The sequence below is a fragment of the Oryctolagus cuniculus genome, chromosome 1, assembly GCF_051225735.1.
Source record: "Oryctolagus cuniculus isolate XC-2025 breed Fujian yellow rabbit chromosome 1, ASM5122573v1, whole genome shotgun sequence".
In the NCBI taxonomy this organism is placed as follows: domain Eukaryota; kingdom Metazoa; phylum Chordata; class Mammalia; order Lagomorpha; family Leporidae; genus Oryctolagus; species Oryctolagus cuniculus.
Window position 1 is genome coordinate 28,188,419 of NC_142867.1, and position 8,465 is coordinate 28,196,883.

Genomic DNA, 8,465 nt, shown 5'->3' on the forward strand with positions numbered 1-8,465 from the left:
AGAATGGGAAAAAATATTTGCAAACTATGCAACAGATAAAGGGTTAATAACCAGAATCTACAAAGAGATCAAGAAACTCCACAAAAACAAAACCAACAACCCACTTAAGAGATGGGCCAAGGACTTCAATAGACATTTTTCAAAAGAGGAAATCCAAATGGCCAACAGGCACATGAAAAAATGTTCAAGGTCACTAGCAATCAGGGAAATGCAAATCAAAAGCACAATGAGGTTTCACCTCACCCAGGTTAGAATGGCTCACATGCAGAAATCTACCAACAACAGATGCTGGCGAGGATGTGGGGAAAAAGGGACACTAACCCACTGTTGGTGGGAATGCAAACTGGTCAAGCCACTATGGAAATCAGTCTGGAGATTCCTCAGAAACCTGAATATAACCCTACCGTTCGACCCAGCCATCCCACTCCTTGGAATTTACCCAAAGGAGTTTAAATTGATAAACAAAAAAGCGGTCTGCACCCTAATGTTTATTGCAGCACAATTCACAATAGCCAAGACCTGGAACCAACCTAAATGCCCATCAATGGTAGACTGGATAAAGAAATTATGGGATATGTATTCTTTAGAATACTATACCGCAGTAAGAAACAACGAAATCCAGTCATTTGCAACAAAATGGAGGAATCTGGAACACATCATGCTGAGTGAAGTAAGCCAGTCCCAAAGGGACAAATACCATATGTTCTCCCTGATTGGTGACAACTGACTGAACACCAAAAAGGAAACCTCCTGAAGTGAAATGGACACTATGAGAAATGGTGACTTGATCAGCATAGCCCTGACTGCTAATGGACAACTTAATACATTATCCCTCATAGTATTTTTTTTTGTCTGTTCTACTTAATATGACTGGTTTAATTCTGTAATTATCACACAGTTATTCTTAAGTGTTGAAAATTAACTGAAATGTGATCCCTGTTAAACATAAGAGTGGGAATAAGAGAGGGAAGAGATGTATAATTTGGGGCATGCTCGGGCTGACTTGCCCCAATTGGTAGAGTTGGAAACATACCAGGGGATTCCAATTCAATCCCATCAAGGTGGCATGTGCGAATGCCATCTCACTACTCCAAGTGATCAATTTCAGTTCACAATTGATCATAATGAAAGGACTAAGAGTCAAAGGGAGCACATAAACAAGTCTAGTATCTGCTAACACCAACCGATAGAATAAATAAAGGGGAGAGTGATCCAACATGGGAAGTGAGATACTCAGCAGACTCATAGAATGGCGGATGTCCTAAATAGCACTCTGGCCTCAGAATCAGCCCTAAAGGCACTCGGATCTGGCTGAAAAGCCCATGAGAGTATTTCAGGCATGGAAAGCCAAGACACTCTGGCAAAAAGATCTCTGTGAGTGAGATCCCAGTGGAAAGAACAGGTCTTCAAAGAGGGAGGTGCCTTTCTCTGAAGGGAGGAGAGAACCTCCACTTTGACTATGACCGTGTCTAAACAAGATAAGAGTCGGAGAACTCAAGGGGCTTCCATAGCCTTGGAAACTCATAACTGGTGCATAGGGAGATTACTGATGCCATAAACAGGAGTGTCAATTGGTAAAGTCAACAACAGGAGTCACTGTGTACTTACTCCTCATGTAGGATCTCTGTCCTTAACGTGCTGTACACTGAGGCTTAATGCTATAACGAGTACTCAAACAGTATATTTCACTTTGTGTTTCTATGGGGGTGCAAACGACTGAAATCTTTACTTAATGTACACTAAACTGATCTTCTGTAAAAAAAAAAAAAAAAAAAAAAGAAAGAAATTATCTATTCCCAACTTGACTCTCACTGGGATTAAACATGACAATAGGTCTGATCTGATTTCATCATCATTTAAAAAAAAATCATCTATTATTTTTCACTTTATGTTTCTGTGTGGGAGCAAACTGTTGAAATACTTACTTAAGGTATACTAAGCTGATCTGTATATTAAGATAATCGAAAATGAATCTTGATGTGAATGGAAGGGGAGAGGGAGTGGGAAAGGGGAGGGTTGTGGGTGGGAGGGACGGTATGGGGGGGGAAGCCATTGTAACACATGAGTCGTACTTTGGAAATTTATATTCATTAAATAAAAGATAAAAAAAAAAAAAAGAGGGGAGTTTTTTTATACATGTTCTGCAAAATTACATACCATGTAGTACTTGGAAAAAATTTCCAATATACAAAATTATTAGAATATTTCTTTAGAAAATGATTGAGAGAATATATATATATATATGTACATATATATATATATATGGAATGGGGCCAAAGCTCCTTCAGAAAGCTGTGGGTGGTTCAAGATAGTTTGATGTAGAATTAATGGTAACACTGTGAGTCTGTACAGTTCTTTAAAGTTTACACACTTATTTAATGTCAAATCTCCTCTGATTTGGAGAAGAGTTATGAAGCCGCTAATACACTCCTATCTCACTAATGAGAAACCTGATATTCAGAAAGTTTGTACAATTTGGTAAAACTCTGAGAGTCAGAAAAGAACTGAAATTAAAACATAGGACTTCAGACCTCAAGTGTAGAGACCAGATGTTAGAGGTTGAGTTAGCAGACGCGTGATTTTTTTTTTTTTTTTTTTTTTGACAGGCAGAATGGACAGTGAGAGAGAGAGACAGAGAGAAAGGTCTTCCTTTGCCGTTCGTTCACCCTCCAATGGCCGCCGCGGCTGCGCTGATCCGATGGCAGGAGCCAGGTACTTATCCCGGTCTCCCATGGGGTGCAGGGCCCAAGCACTTGGGCCATCCTCCACTGCACTCCCTGGCCACAGCAGAGAGCTGGCCTGGGAGAGGGGCAACCGGGACAGAATCCGGCGCCCCGACTGGGACTAGAACCCGGTGTACTGGCACCGCAAGGCGGAGGATTAGCCTATTGAGCCGTGGCACTGGCGCAGATGCGTGATTAATCAGCTGGGCTACACCCAGCACTGTGCCTCAGTTTTTTTAATGATAAAATGGGGTCTATAGAACCATGTACTTCATAAACTTGTTACCTTAGTCTGTCACATCTGTTTTAACAAAATTCCTCATAATGAGTGGGTTAAACAATAATATAATACATAATAAAAATAAGTATGTAAATTTACTTTCAAGATCAAGTTGTCAACTGATGGGGTTCCTTCGAAGAGTCTGTTTCCTAGTCCGCAGAAGGCTAACATTTCCTTGTGTCATTACAGGTAGGGAGAGGCTGAACTCTCTCTGTTCCTCTTCCTTTGATCATGTGAATCAGATCATTAAGGTTCAGATCTCATGAGTTCATCTAACCCTAACTACTTTCCAAAAACCCACCTTCCCTTTAAATGCCACCAGATTGTGCTTCAGGGTTTTGACATAAGGATTTTGCTGGTGAGAGATAATTCATTTCATAACTGTTGTCAGGAGAATTAAGTGGGATCACACTATAAGGATTTTAGAGTAAAGTCTGACATTTAATAAGCAGGCTTAAACTTGTTAGGTGTCATTTTTACTAGTATTGTTAATAATTTTTCATTTTCTAGTCTCATCTAAATAACACAAAGTGAGATAAAATAGAAATTATTGGAATGTTTCCAATGATCCAGATACTCTCAGTGTGAAAGCAGCCATTTGGTGGTTGTTTGTACACCTTGGGAGATATCAAAGTCTGTATATTTCATTGAAGAGTTACTGCTCTGTGGAACAAACAGTAAACTGATCAATGCAAGTTTATATCAGTATCCCTTGATGTCTAAATATCAGCAATCGGCTTCCTCTCTGGGAAGTTTCTGCTCAACTTTGGTCAGTAACACCTTTGTGACTATTAGTAGAATCAGAAATCTGCCTTAACTGTTCTTGGTTTCAACCGACTGGCTCACCCTTAAGGATTCTAACTGTTCATGTGATTAACTTGAGTTCATTTCAATATAATCTAAAAGTTGAAATCATATTTAAACATTTGCTATGAGCCTAGGACAATACTAGGTTTACCAGGTGTTCAACCCATAAAGATGGAATTCCTAGGAATTTGTGTAGGAAACCTGGAGGCAAACATGAAAACATGCTTGTCCAGCTCAATTTTCATGAGTGCAATAACAAAGAAGGTGGGCAAAAGCTATTGATTATAGAAGAAATTATCAGAAGATTGGTGGGAGTGGGTTAAATATTTAAGTTATGAGGGCAAACAGTAATAGCATCTGGCTCAGTCTAGCCACAGACCAGATGTAATTTGAATAATGTACAGGCACAAACTGTTATTACACGTTGCATGGCATCACTTGTCCAAGAATATTAACTCATGATAATGCTCTCAAAATTTGTAATTGTGCTTTGTTGATGCTGATCACAATGCATGTTTTACCTAGAAAATTCCAGATTTTTCCATTATTATTAAAAACTATTTGGAATTTTATAGTGTTAATGCAGAACAGCAAATCTTCCAGCAACATTCTGTCTTGAAATTTTCAGTCCTATTCACTGCATCCATAAACATGATCTCCTTTATTGTTGACAGTACCACTGCCTTCCTCTCCTGGCCAGAGTAGTAAATCCGGAAAAGCTTCCCAACATCCAACCCACAGGAGCAGTCCTATTTACACAAATTCTGTCTGTACCTTTTCTACCAAACTTAAAAATGACACAGAGGAGCAATCATCCCCACATTAGCCACACATCAATAAACACTGGTACAAGGGTGGGTGTTTGAGTTAGTGGTTAATAAGCAAGCATCTCACATCAGAATATCTGAGTTCAATTCCTAGTGGTAGCTTCTGACTCCAACTTCCTGCTAGTGTGGACTCTGGGAGGTAGTGGTTATTGTTCACATAACTGAGTTCTCGCCACCTACATGGGAAACCTGGACTGAGTTTCCACCACCCAGCTTCCGCTCAGTCTGGCTCCAGCAGGCTCATCACTACATATGGTAGTGGATCAGGGGATGCTGCTCCCTATCTGCCTGTCTCTCACTGTTTCTCAAAATAGAAACTGAATGAATGAATGAACGAATGAATGAAAAATAAATAAAAAGCAGCCTTTTAAAAAACTGCTGGTATACAGGTCTGATAAGACCCTTGGTGAAAGGAGCAGTCTTGAAGTCCCCAAGACAGACAAGTGTTCTAATCTCTTAGGACATTCTGCCATGTGATGCATTCCAGGTCCACTGGTTGGAGTGACTGCTTCAGTGTGGAGAGCAGGATACCTCCCACCACTGCCACAGTCTTTGGCTGCTATAAACCAGAGGGCACACTGGTCAGAACATAAATAGGTAAGAAATGACATTCTAATCTATGTCTTTTTGGCCCAGAAACAACCCTTTAGGCACAAATGTCTTGAAGCTCCTTAACATATCTGGTCAGCGCTATTTTTTTTATATGACAAGGGAGGTAAAAGGCCAGAGATAACACTTAAAGGGAGAAAAGTAACCAGTGTCTAAGTAGGCCCCACCCCTGAACCAACAACACAGTTCCAGGTTCCAAAGGAGACTTGTAAAATCTTGGATGAGGCACCCTAAAGGGTAGACTTGGGTCCCATAAGTGTGTTTTCTGCCCCGGTCTAAAGATGTTATTTTTTGCATCAAATATATACCTCCTTTATCCCCTGTATACATATGCTGTTAGTAGGCATTGCAAACAAACTGATATCTTTGGAAAAATAAAGATCGAAAATGTTGAGCAAAGCAAACTTAAGAATGTTTCTTTAAAGATGGAATTTTTATGCCTGTTTTGTCAAATATGCTTTGACCTTCTCCAGAAGATGGGAATCAGAGTCTCAGTAGTTACACACCATGAAGGTAGATTACTCAATAACCATATTGCTAGAAAATTTTAAATGAGTGAATAAAGGAATTAAGAAAGAACTCAGACTACTAGTCGGGAAAGTGACACAGAGCTTGAGCTTGGGGATTATATTGTCTAGATACAACCCTGACTGTAATTTAATTGGCATATGCAGAGAATCCATTCACTGAATTTCCCTATGCCTTAGTTTCCTTATTTAAAAAAATGAGAATAATAATCGAACAAGCATGAGTGCTGTTATGATAACTATGCATACCGTATAAGTTAATTAGTACAATGCCTCGCTCAGAATATATAGTCAATATATCCTTCTGTCATTACCCCCTGAAGAAGAAAGCTGTGAAACCTGTACAAGATGCTTAAAACACTGGCACACAGAAAGTGCTCAAAGCTGTTAGCTATTACTAACTTCTCTTCTCTGTTTGCCTCGTTCAGGGTTTAAATGACTTCAACAAAGTCAGACAAGTTCAGCATGAACAACTCTATTTATTAGAAATTTCATTTGCTTTATTACTTCTTGTATTAGTTTTATTAAAAGCTAGCCTTTTTCTTGGTTTGTCTGTCCTTGTTCGTAAATATAGATTGTTTTGGAGTAACAGCAGTATCTTGGACAAATTGAATATAATATTTTCACTTTTTATTAGATTTCAAAGGCCTAGCCTACACACCATTGTGTACATCAGTGAATCCTTCCTCAGGAAACCCTCATAGAATTAAAATGGTAACTTTCTCAAGTAAGCCAAAGTACCTTCCATACAGCACCAGCCGGCAGGAGCATTGTATAGATATCGATTGGATTTAGGTGAATAAACCATTTTCCCATATTTTGTGTGTATCTATTGCAGGTAATGTCCTTGTGGAAAATAAGGTGGAAAACTTTTATGGGGTCTCTTCTTCTGTGGAACCCATATTTTTAAAGGAAATCAATCTACCTTTACTTTCTACACCCATGTATCACCTTATAAGAACTGAGTTGATACAAAACAAAATGAAATTGAAAGTTTACCTCTGGTCTCTAGGATGATTCCTCATACCTCATCTTGTGTATTAAAATTTTTAACATTTTTAAAGATTTTATTTATTCATTTGAGAGTTAGAGTTACAAACAGTGAGAGGGAGAGACAGAGAAAAAGGTCTTCCTTCTGTTGGTTCACTCCCCAACTGGCTGCAACGGCCTGAGCTGCACCTATCTGAAGCCAGGAGCCAGGTGCTTCTTCCAGGTCTCCCATGAGGGCGCAGGGGCCCAAACACTTGGGCCATCGTCCACTGCTTCCCCAGGCTACAGTAGAGAGCTGGATTGGAAGAGGAGCAGCCGGGACTAGAACCGGTACCCATATGGGATGCCGGAGCTTCAAGCCAGGGCTTTTAACCTGCTGCACCACAAAAAAGCCGGCCCCAAATTTTTAACATTTTTAATAAAAATCTAAAAATTACATGGTGACTATTTTAAAATTCACTTCATGTGAATGAAATTAAATGTCTTTTCATTTGACTATTGTTTGTACCCCTTGCCTATATTTTATGCTGAACTATAGTCTTTTTACTTTGTATTTGTTCTATTCTTTATATATCTATATATCTATATCTGTTCTATTGGCCATTAAGCTGTTGACTATACTGTAAAGTGAAAAATATGTTATTTGAGATGCTGCATCTCTTGGAACAGCACCTCAAGGTGTTCTTTGCTGCTGCATTCATGGTGGGCTTTGTCTTCATCCAGCTGCAGCCAGGGCTTTCTCAGGTCAATGGGAACAAGAGGCCAGAAGTCACCATCAAGGTGGACTTTGACTTACAAATTGTAGATGAAGACATAGGACAGGTTGTCTATGGTCTCTTTGAAAGACTATTCCAAAAACAAAGGATAAATTTGTAGTTTTAGCCACAGGAGAGAAAGCTACAAAACCGCAAATTCCACTGTGAAATTCAGGACTTGATGGTCCAGGGTGGAAGCTTCACCAGGGGAGAGAGCACAGGAGGAAAGAGAATCTATGGGGGATGCTTCCCCAACGAGAATTTCAAGTTGACATACTACTGACCCGGCTGGGGGAGCATGCCCAGTGCAGACAGACAGTGGTGGCTCCTGGTTCTTTATCACCACAACGAGAAGCCCTGGAAGGATGGCAAACACGCATTGTTTGGCAAAGTTCTAGAGGGCATGGAGGTGGTGTGGAAGGTAGAGAGCACGAGGACAGACTGGGGACAAACCCCTGAAAAATATGGTCATTTCTGCTTGGGGCAAGATCTAGTTGGAGAAGACCTTTGTCATTGCCAAGGAGTAGGGCAGCTTCCCTACTCAGAGGGACCCTTTCCTCTGAACGACTGTTTGAGAGGGCTTGAAGCCCTCACGGAATTAAGATCGCCCACCACCAGGCTCTGTGCTGCACTGGCCCCAGTGCTGCCATCTTAGTGGACCCACTCCGCTCATATTCCCCAGGCCTTCTCTCCCAGTTTTGTAACAAACTCTTACCAACGCTGACCAATTAAAACACAGGTTTTTTAATTTTAAAAAATGTATTCCAAAAATAATAAATAAAACATTAAGTTGAAAACAATTACAGGTAATTTCAATTGAAAATGTTTCATGCATGTGTGCTTTGTTATGCATGTGATGCTATGCCGAGTTCTGTTTTTATGTATTAGGGATTCAAAGCTGACAACTATTTTACAGATCAAATAACTTGCTTTAGGTAAATACCCCT

General features: G+C 39.9%; 1 pseudogene; it reads left to right on the forward strand.

The window, feature by feature from the left end:
- The first annotated feature begins 7,411 nt into the window (after window positions 1-7,411).
- Window positions 7,412-8,045, forward strand: LOC100343698 (peptidyl-prolyl cis-trans isomerase B pseudogene; annotated as a pseudogene).
- Window positions 8,046-8,465: the final 420 nt, after the last annotated feature.